This window comes from Heterodontus francisci, chromosome 24, assembly GCF_036365525.1.
Source record: "Heterodontus francisci isolate sHetFra1 chromosome 24, sHetFra1.hap1, whole genome shotgun sequence".
Classification (NCBI taxonomy): Eukaryota; Metazoa; Chordata; class Chondrichthyes; order Heterodontiformes; family Heterodontidae; genus Heterodontus; species Heterodontus francisci.
Window position 1 is genome coordinate 67,775,572 of NC_090394.1, and position 11,865 is coordinate 67,787,436.

Consider the following 11,865-nt stretch of genomic DNA (forward strand, 5'->3'; position numbering starts at 1 on the left):
AGAAACAGAACCTCAAAGGTAATAACCTCTGGATTATTACATGAACCATATGCAAATTGGCATAGGGCAAATAAGATAAGAGCAATAAATGCATAGCTCAAAGACTGGTGTGGTAGAAGTGGGTTCCAGTTCATGGGGCACTGGAACCAGGACTGGGGAAAGTGGGGGCTGTACCATTGGGACAGTCTACAGCTGAACTGTGCTGGAGCTGGTGTTCTAGCAAGCTGCATAACTAGGGATGTAGAGTGGGTTTTAAACTAAATAGTGGGGGCAAGGGATCAAATTTGGGAAGATGTGGTAAATCGAAGAGTCGAGACAAGGCAAAATAAAGATATTAGTATGGAAAATAGACTGACAGAAAGCGATAGACTACAAATCTAAATAAATCAGTCAAGGCTAGATGTTACAAAAATAATAAAAGGACAAAACTAAAGGCATGTAGCATACATAACAAAACAGATGAACTGATAGCAATAGAAATAAATATGATCTGGTACCCATTACAGGGACATGGCTGCAGGATGGCTTAGATTGGGACCTGAATATTGAAGGCTACACAACATTTAGGAAGGGCAGGAAGCTGCGAAGAGGGGACATGCAAAAACACTAGTGAGCAAGATGAGGGAAAATCCTAAGGCATTTTATAAGTATTTTAAGGGCAAGAGGATAACCAGGGAAAGAGTAGGGCACATTAGAGACCAAAGTGGCAATCTGTGTGTGGAGCCAGAGGACTTGGGTGAGGTTGTAAATGATTACTTTATATCTGAGTTCACTGTGGAGAAGGACGATATAGGGGTAGAGATCAGGGAAGGGGATTGTGATATACTTGAACATATTGGGATTGAAAGGGAGGAAGTATTAGCTGTTTTCGTGGGCTTAAAAGTGGATAAATCCCCAGGCCCAGATGAGAAGTATCCCAGGCTGTTATGTGAGGCAAGGGAGGAGATTGCAGAGGCTGACACAAATTTTCAAATCGTCTCTGGCCACAGGAGAGGTACCAGAGGATTGGAGGACAGCGAATGTTGTATTATTCAAGAAGGGTATCTGTGATAAACCAGGTAATTACAGGCCGGTGAGTTTACCATCAGTGGTTGGCAAATTATTGGAAAAAATTCTGAGGATTAATCAGATAGTCAGCATAGCTTTGTCAGTGGCAGATTGTATCCAACTAACTTGATTGAATTTTTCGAGGCAGTGACTAGATGTGTAGATGAGGGTAAAGCGGTTGATAAAGTCTTCATGAACTTCAGTAAGGCTTTTGATAAGGTCCCGCAGGAGAGATTGGTTAAGAAGGTAAGAGCCCATGGAATCCAGGACAATTTGGCAAATTAGATCGAAAATTGGCTTAGTGGCAGGAGGCAAAGGGTAAAGGTCGAGGGTTGTTTTTGAGTGGAAGCCTGTGACCAGTGGTGTACCACAGGGATCAGTGCTGGTTCCCTTGCTGTTTGTAGTGTACATTAATGATTTAGACGTGAATACAGGAGGTAAGATCAGTAAGTTCGCAGATGACCCTAAAAATTATTGGTGTCGTAAATAGTGAGGAGGAAAGCCTTAGATTACTGGATGATATAGATGGATGGAGCTGTGGCAAATGGAATTTAATCCTGAGAAGTGTGAGGCGATGCATTTTGGGAGGACTAACAAGGCAAGGGAATATACAATAGATGGTAGGACCCTAGGCAGTACAGAGTGTCAGAGGGACCTTGGTGTACTTGTCCGTAGATCACTGAAGGCAGCAGCACAGGTAAATAAGGTAGTTAGGAAGGCATATGGATACTTGCCTTTATTAGCCGAGGCATAGAATACAAGAGCAGGGAGGTTATAATGGAGCTGTACAAAACACTAGTTAGGCCGCAGTTGGAGTACTGTGTACAGTTCTGGGCACCACACTATATGAAGGATGTGATTGCACTGGAAAGGGTGCAGAGGAGATTACCAGGATGTTGCTTGGGCTGGAGCATTTCAACTATGAAGAGAAACTGAAAAGGCTAGGGTTGTTTTCCTTAAAGCAGAGAAGGCTGAGGGGAGATATGACTGAGGTATACAAAATTGAGGGGCATTGATAGGAAGAAACTATTTCTATTAGTGGAAGGGTCAATAACTAGGGGGATTAGATTTAAGGTAAGGGGCAGGAGGTTTAGAGGGGATTTGAGGAAAAAAAATTTCATCCAGAGGGTGGATGGAAACTGGAATGCACTGCCTAAAGAGGTGGTTGAGGTAGGAACCCTCACAACATTTAAGAAGTATTTAGATAAGCACTTGAACCACCATAGCATACAAGGCTCCGGGTCAAGTGCTGGAAACTGGGATTAGAATAGTTAGGTGCTTGATGGCTGGTACAGGCACGATGGACCTATTTCTGTGCTGTCTAATTCTATGACTAAGAGGAGGTCAGAGGCTAGGAACCCTGCAGCAAGTAACTCACCTCCTGCCTCCTCAAATCCTGTCCACCATCTACAAGGCACAAGTTAGGAGTGTGATGGAATACTTTCCACTTGCTTGGATGGGTGTAGCTCCAACAACACAAAGCTTGACACCATCCACGACAAAGCAGCCCATGTGATTGGCACCCCATCCACAAACATTCACTCCCTCCACCACCCATGGACACTGGGAGCAGTGTGTACTATCTACAGGATGCACTGCACTAAGGCTCCTTTGACAGCACCTTCCAATCCCATGCTCTCTATCATCTAGAAGGACAAGGGCAGCAAATGCATAGGAATACCACCACCTGCAAGTTACACACCATCCTGACTTGGAACTATATTGCTGTTCCTTCACTGTTGCTGGGTCAAGATCCTGGAACTCCCTTCCAAATAGCACTGTGGGTGTACCTACCCCACATGGACTGCAGCGGTTCAAGAAGGCAGCTCGCGAGGGCAATTAGGAATGAGCAATAAATGCTGGCCCCGCCAGCAATGCCCACATCCCATGAATGAATTTAAAAAATGTCCTGCCACTCTGAAAAGGATCCATTTATGTATACTGTTTTCTGCCAGCCAATCTTCTATCCATGCTAATATGTTATCCCTGCACTATGAGCTTCTACTTTGCTCAATAACCTTTTGTGTGACTCACTGTCACATGCCTTCCAGAAATCCAAGTACAGTACATCAGCGGGCTCCCCTTTATCCACAGTGCCTGTTACTCCTTCAAAGAACTCCAATAAATTTGTTAAACGTGATTTCCCTTTTACAAAACCATGCAGACTATTCCTGATTACCTTGAGTTTTTCTAAATGCCCAGCTACAGCCTCCTTAATGATCAAGTGGGCTGGGGACAGGGGGAAAGGAACGGCCGAAAGAGCGGAGTGGCCAGAGAGAGTAGCGAGGGGGGGAGCGGAGCAGCTGGAGACAGCAGCGAGGGCGGGGAGCGGAGCGGCCGGAGAGAGCAGCGAGGGGGGGGAGCGGAGCAGCCGGAGACAGCAGCGAGGGCGGGGAGCGGAGCGGCCGGAGAGAGCAGCGAGGGGGGGGAGCGGAGCAGCCGGAGACAGCAGCGAGGGCGGGGAGCGGAGCGGCCGGAGAGAGCAGCGAGGGGGGGAGCGGAGCAGCCGGAGACAGCAGCGAGGGCGGGGAGCGGAGCGGCCGGAGACAGCAGCGAGGGCGGGGAGCGGAGCGGCCGGAGAGAGCAGCGAGGGGGGGAGCGGAGCGGAGCGGCTGAAAGAGCACAGCGGCCGGAGAGAGCAGCGAGGGGGGGGAGCAGAGCGGTTGGAGAGAGCAGCGAGGGGGGGAGCGGAGCGGCCGGAGAGAGCACCGGGGGGGAGCAGAGTGGCCGGAGAGAGCAGCGGGGCGGGGGAGCGGAGCTTGACGCATGGGTCAATACCCATTAGCGTTGCATTGCTGTACACGTAAAGCGCATGCGCAGCGGCTGACCAGGCGTGTTGCCCCAAGATGCACGTCATGCGATGACGTCATCGACGCATGCGCTAACCAGTCCTGGCAAGTCGAAACGCAGCGCACGCACAGAGAGCAGGAGTCCGTCTGCACGTGTGTGCACCTTGGCGTAGCCTGATGACGTCAGTGGCCGGCTGCATTGTCAGGAATCACTTTGCTTATTTAAGTTTAAAAAATTAGTCTTAGACCCACCCTTCTCTCTTTCAAACTGGATGTAAAATTCAATCATAATGTGGTTGCTGCTGTCTAGAGGTGCCTTTACTCTGAGGTCATTAATTAATCCTGTTACATTACACAATACTAAGTCTAATATAACCTGCTCTCTGGTTGGTTCCAGAACGTGCTGCTCTAAGAAACTATCGAAAGCATTCTATGAACTCCTCATCCAGGCTACTATTGCCAATCTGATTTTTCCAGTTTATAAGTAGATAGGCCAGAAGTAGGCTATTTGGCCCCTCAAGCCCACTCCACCATTCAATAAGATCATGGTTGATCTGATTGTGGCCTCAACTCCACTTTCCTGACTGCCGACCCCTCCATAACCCTTTACTCCCTTAGAGATCAAAAATCTATCTCAGTCTTGAATATCAAGGATCCAGCCTCCATTGCTCGCTGGGGTAGAGAATTCCAAAGATAAATCAGCCTCTGAAAGAAGAAATTTCTTTTCATCTCCGGCTTGAATGGGAGAAACTGTGAAACAGTGCTGCATAGTTCTCGATTCCCCCATGAGGGGAAACATCCTCTCAGCATCTACCCTGTCAACCCCTCTCAAAATCTTATTGTTCACTAAGATCACCTCTCATTCTTCTAAACTCCAATGAGGTGTGGTCTTACCAACGCCCTGTACAGTTGTAACAAGACTTCCCTATTTTTATACGCCATCCCCCTTGCAATAAAGACCGACATTCCATTTGCCTTCCTAATTACTTGCTGTACCTGCATGCTAACTTTTTGTGATTCATATATAAGGACACCCAGATCCCTCTTCATTTAAATAATATTCTATATTTCTATTCTTCCTACCAAAGTGGATAGCCTTACAACTTCCCACATTATACTCCATCTGCTAAATTTTTGTCCGCTCACTTAACTTATCTGCATGCCTTTGTAGACATTTTGTGTCCTCCTCACAACTTGCTTTCGTACCTATCTTTGTATCAGAAAATTTGGCTCCAATACACCCGGTGCCTTCAACCAAGTCATTCAGAGAGATTGTAAATATTTGGGGACCCAGCACTGATCCCTGTGGCATCCCACTAGTTAGTTTGCCAACCTGAAAATGACACATTCTCTCTGTTTCCTGTCAGTTAACCAATCCTCTATCCATGCTAATATATTATCCCCAACACCATGAGCTCTTATCTTGTGCAGTAACTTTTTATATGGCACCTTATCGATTGCCTTTTGGAAATCCAAATACACATCTACTGGTTCCCTTTTATCCAACCTGCTTGTTACATCCTCAAATAACTCTTAATAAGTTTGTTAAACATGATTTTCCTTTCACAAAACTATGTTGACTCTGCTTGATTCTATTTTAATTTTCTAAATGTCCTGCTACTACTTCCTCTATAATGGATTCCAGCATTTTCTCAATGACAGACATTAGGCTAACTGGCTTATAGTTTCCTGCTTTCTGTCTCCCTCGTTTCTTGAATAGAGGTGTTACATTTACAGTTTTCCAATCCGCTGGCACTTTTCCAGAATATAGGGCATTTTGGAAGATTACAACCAATATATTCACTAACTCTGCAGCCACTTCTTTTAAGACCCTACAGTGCAGGCCATCAGGTCCAGAGGACTCGTCAGCCTTTAGTCCCAATAGTTTTCCTACTACTTTTTCTCTAGTGGTAGTGATTGTAAATTCCTCCCTCCCTTTTTCCCCTTGATTTTTTACTATTCTTGAGATTTTCTTTGTACCTTCTTCCATGAAGACAGATACAAAATACTTGTTCAAAGTCTCTGCCATTTCCTGGTTTCCCATTATTAATTCCTCAGTCTCATCCTCTAAGGGTCCAACATTTATTTTAGCTACTCTGTTCCTTTTTATATCCTTGTAGAAGCTCTTATGTCTGTTTTTATATTTCTTGCTAGTTTACTCTCATATTCTAATTTCTCTTTTTTTGGTTATCTTTATATTAGAAGAACTAGCATACAAGGGGGTAGAAGTTATATCACAGCTATACAAAACCCTAGTTAGCACATATCTGCTGTCAGCTGTAGCTCAGTGGTAGCACTCTCATCTCTGGGTCAGAGATTGTGGGGTCACATCCCACTCCAGTGTCTCGCACACAATATCCAGGCTGACACGCCAATGAGGTATTGAGGGAGTGCTGCATTGTCAAAGCTGCAGTTTTTTTGGCTGAAATGTGAAACAAAGGTCCTGTCTGTCTTCTCGAGTGAACATAAAAGGTCCCATGGCACTATTTCAAAGAAGAGCAGGGACGTTCTGCCCAACATCCTAGCCAATATATATTCCTCAACCAACATCACTAGATTCTCTGGTCATTATCCCATTCTGTTTGTGGGACCTTACTGTGTGGAGTAGCTGCCAGGTTTGCTACATTACAACAGTGAGAACACTTCAAAAATGCTTATTTGGATGTAAGGCGCTTTGGCATGAACTGAGGTTGTGTAAGGTGGTATTTAAATGCAAGTCTCTTTTTTTAAAACTGTGTTCAGTTGTAGGCACCATACCTGTGGAAAGATATATTGGCCTTAGAAGGAGTGTAGCGTGGATTTAACAGAATGATACCTGGACTCCAAGAGCTAAATTACAAGGATAGATCACACAAACTAGGGCTGTATTGCCTAGAATTTAGAGAGTTAAGGGACAATTTGATTGACATTTTCAAGAAAGTAAGGGGGACTGATGGGGGTAGATAGAAACTATTTCCACTGGTTAGGGAGTCTAGAACCAGGGTACATAGTCTAAAATGTTAAAGTCAGGCCTTTCAGGACTGAAGTTAGGAAACTACGCAAAGGATGGTAGAAGTTTGAAAACTCTCTTCCGTAAATGGCCGTCGATAGGTAATTTTAAATCTGAGATTGATAGGTTTTGTTAACCGATGGTATTAAGGGATAAGGGGTAAAGGTGAGTATATGGAGTTAGGTCACAGATCAGCCATGATGTCATTGAATGGCAGAGCAGGCTCAAGGGGCTAAATGGCCTCCTGCTGTTCCTATATTCCAAAGAAATATGTTTTTAGATTAGATTAGAGATACAGCACTGAAACGGGCCCTTCGGCCCACCGAGTCTGTGCCGAACATCAACCACCCATTTATACTAATCCTACATTCCTACCAAACATCCCCACCTGTCCCTATATTTTCCCTTACACCTACCTGCACTAGTGACAATTTATAATGGCCAATTTACCTATCAACCTGCAAGTCTTTTGGCTTGTGGGAGGAAACCGGAGCACCCGGAGAAAACCCACGCAGACACAGGGAGAACTTGCAAACTCCACACAGGCAGTACCTGGAATCGAACCCGGGTCCCTGGAGCTGTGAGGCTGCGGTGCTAACCACTGCGCCACTGTGATGTTCTTTTCATTATGATCCACATTCAATGAGGAAGCTGTCCTATAAAAAGAGAAAGGCCAGACACAGGGCTCATCAATATTCAAGTACTAGCTTGTATATTTGGTGCAGATTGTTACCATTGGTAATCAGTTGTCAGGACCTGTGGAGAGAGAAGCAGAGTTAACATTTCAGGTCTGGTGAGTTTCACAGATGTATACCGCCGTACCTCTCCAGCACACAGCATTTTGAAGTACCATTGGTGTTTTAGATTTGCATCAATGAGATAATCACCAACTGCTGCCAATTTACATTAAGAATGCAAAAACAAAGATTTCACTTTGTGAATTTAGTTTGAAATTCCTGTGCCTTAACCTTCTGTTATAACAAACTCCAATATTGCCTAAAGCTATTAGTAAGCAGTGGTACACTTGGAATACATTCAAGACTTCCTCAAATTGCACTTATAGATGTTGCCATTCATGTGGAAGAAATGTTGATAAGCGACAAGCCTCACATGTAGAATAAACTCTGATGTATGCTGACTGTCCGAGTGCAAAGGTTGAATCTCCCAGCTACCACTGAAAGCTGCAACGAAGATGTTTCGTCATTCATTGCACCCGCTGCAATCCTGTTCTTTTGTTAACTGCTACAACATAAAAGCTGGATGTACAAACTGAAGCTCAAACCTCAACAAAACATGACACTTGATCACAAATCCTGTCGGGGCCAAATTCACAAGACAGACTAGGAACACAAAAAAGCTAGAAGCACCTTGCTATTCGATATTAAATTTAAAATTACATACACATTGAAGAGCACTTTCAGGCAGGTTAACAGACAGAGGCCAAATTCCTTAAAAATTTGTGAATGTAAGATTTGTATTAAAAACCACAATAAAACATAGTCCAAAGTCAATAGCAAATATCCAAACAAGCTTTACAAAGTGTGTGGTTGGACTTTGCACATGTTAAAATATCTTAAAACTAACATTTGGGTGATTTGATATTACTCATGGACAGCAGTGACATAGAAATACACTCAAACTATGCAGTGTCATTGAGTGAGCAGCGGCTTTTAGCTGGTTTGTAGTCTTAATTACAGTGCCAGCTACGGTATGCTATAAGCCCAGAGTTCAAGGTACGATGATTTGAGAAAATATATAGTCCACAATATGCCAACTTTCTTGTTTACATTCACCCCTCCTCAAGCTCAATCTTACTGTACTCTTTCATTGTAGTAATGGTATTCCTAATTTCTAGTAATAACTGGAAACTTGTTTAAATTGATAACTACACTATTTAAAACAGCAAGGCTGATGGTCAAGCATGTGTTGTCTATCCTTAGGGACCAAAATCCTCGTATGTTTGTATTTGTTACTATAATTCCCCTTAATAACTATTGGGAATAACTGGAAAAATCTTAACTACTTGACTCTTAGCTCTGCCCTCATTGCATTTAGTATTTAGTAGTATTTATTCTGTAGAGATTGTACATTTCAAATATATTTGTGTTTATATTTATGTATAAATGAATAAATTCTTGATTAATGCACAAATGATACGGATGTTTTTTTCAAGCAAAGCTCAGAATATAGTGAAAAATGTTATTTGTTAAACATGCACTAAACAGATTAATATGCATTAAAACCAATGATATTTTCTTTGTATTTGGATGCCACATTTTTAGTTTTGGTGAAAAAAAGATCTGCTCATAGGGTAGATGTAGTGAAAATGTTTCCACTTGTAATGGACTAAACTAGGGGCCATAAACATAAGATAGTAACTAATAAATCCAATAAGGAATTCAGGAGAAACTTCTTTACTCAAGAGAATGGTGATTATATGAAATTGGCTGAATAAGAAAATAAGAAATGGGAGCAGGAGTGGGCCATTCGGCCCCCTGTGCCTGCTCCGCAATTCAATAAGATCATGGCTGATCTGATTGTGGCCTTAACTCCACTTACCTGCCTGCCCCACATAACCCTTGACTCAGTTGTCAATCAAAAATCTGTCTCACTCAGCCTTGAATATATTCAATGACCCAGCCTTGACTGCTCGCTGGGAAGAAAATTCCAAACACTAACGACCCTCTGAGAGAAGAAATTCCTCCTTATCTCCGTCTTAAATGGGCGACCCCTTACTCTGAATCTGTGCCCACTTGTTCTAGATTCCTCCAAGAGTGGAAACATCCTCTCAGCATCTACATTGTCAAGCCCCCTCAGAATCTTTTACATTTGAATAAGATCACCTCTCATTCTTCTAAACCCCAATGAGTAAATTCCGAAACTGCTCAACCTTTCCTCATAAGACAAGCCCCTCATCCCAGGAATCAGCCTAGTGAACTTTCTCTGAACTGCTTCCAATGCAAGTATGTCCCTCCTTAATTAAGGTGACCAAAACTGTACACAGTACACTTGGTGCAGTTTCACCAATGCCATGTACAGTTGCAGCAAGACTTCCCTACCTTTATACTCCATTCCCTTTGCAATAAAGGACAACATTCCATTTGCCTTCCCAATTACTTGCTGTACCTGCATGCTGACTTTTTGTGATTCATGTACAAGGACCCCAGGTTCCTCTATACTGCAGCATTCTGCAGTCTCTCTCAATTTAAATAATATTCTGCTTTTGTATTCTTCCTGCCAAAGTGGCCAACCTCACATTTCACACATTATACTCAAGGTACCAAATTTTTGCCCACTCATTTAACCTATCTATATCAGTTTCACTCTGTATCCTCCTCACAACTTGCTTTCCCACCTATCTTCGTATCGCCAGCAAATTTGGCTACAATACAGTCCCTTCATCCAAGTCATTAATATAAATAGTCGTTTGGTAGTACAGAACTCGAGAACTGCTGAAAATAGAGACATGTTGTTGAAGCTTTTCGTCTTGCACTCATCAGGACAGTACGCATGAATAACCAATGTAAGGGTAAACAACCACTTATACTGCATGAGAAGAGAGTGTTGATTGGTTGGCAAGTGAACTCTGATTAGTAGAGGTGTTGCCATGGAGAATGCACCAGTTTACGGTGACTGACAGTTAACTGCCAAGCTTTGTTCGAAATTTAAACCAGGCAGCTTGACTCTGATTGGTCAAGGCATTGCCCGAGGAATAAACCAGCGAATGGCTGTCACTTATTTTGTTCAGCTGAAACAGGCGCCATGTGTGTACATGTTCTGTCTGCAAAGAACAAGGCCCTGTGTATTAATATATGTAGCTTCCAGTGCACACAAATGCACCACACTGCGAGTCCTACTGAGGATCTTAAATTGGTTGTCAGCGTAATTCTTAGCACACTGTCGATTATTTAGCAAATGTCCAATCGCGGAATCACATCTAATGTTGTGTTTTGAGTTTTGCAAGCACAGGCTGGTTGGGTATGGTCTGTACCTTGCCCGTTATATAATTTATATAAACTGGGTGGTTTTATTTTAATAAAAAAAAGTCAACAGATGAAACTCTCCGCCGAACAAAGCCCGTTGCCAATAGCGGAAGGGACATGTTGTTTGATACGATCCGCCAGTCTTTGGGACGTACAGCCTATATACCTAGTATCACACTGGCATTGAAATTCATATATCACATTGCTTATTTGTGTGATAGGCAGGACGTCTTTTTGGCTTGACGGCAGCATCCTGTTAGTAGCAAACACCACACGTGTTGCTATTACATAGTAGCAGCGTGAAACCACTAGCTTTACCTGTTGCTCAAATTTTTAGGATACATTACCCTTCTAGGGTAATTTGAGGTAGAGTGGACATTTTTCAGCGCCGAAAATGATGGTCTTTGGCCCGTTCATAAGTTTGCACGATACACAGCGAGAAATGATCTGCTCAGGGTAAACATTGTCACGCAGGATGTCTTTGATTCGCCCTATTTCTGCATCAAGCTTGCATGGTGACCAAATGGCTCAGGCCCTATTTACAAGGTGGCCAATAAGGCCAATCTTATAGCGTGTGGAACTGTAAGAATTCCAACTCGTAATTTGACCCGTGAAGGTAGGTTTGCGGTAGACCGTTGTAGAGAATCCCTTAACAGATTTCTCAACTAGTACATCAAGGAAAGGGAGCTCATTTGACTGCTCCATTTCAAAGGTGAATTTGAGCATGGGATGGAGCCCATTAAGACATGCAAGGAAATTATTGCATGCAGTTACGGATTCGAATATAGAAAACGTATCATTTCCATATTGGAAATATGCAAGAGGTAGGAGGTTAGGTGTCATTCCCTTGAAGACACTTTTCTCATGGAACCGAACAAAGATGTTTGCGAGAGCTAGGCCTAGAGAGGATCCCATGCCAACACCATCTATTTGGGTTACCCAGATCAGATAATTTCTCGCTGTATATCACGCAAACTTATGAATGGGCCAAGGCCGTCATTTTCGGCCCTGAAAAGTGTCCAGTCTACCTCAAATTACCCTGGAAGGGTAATATATC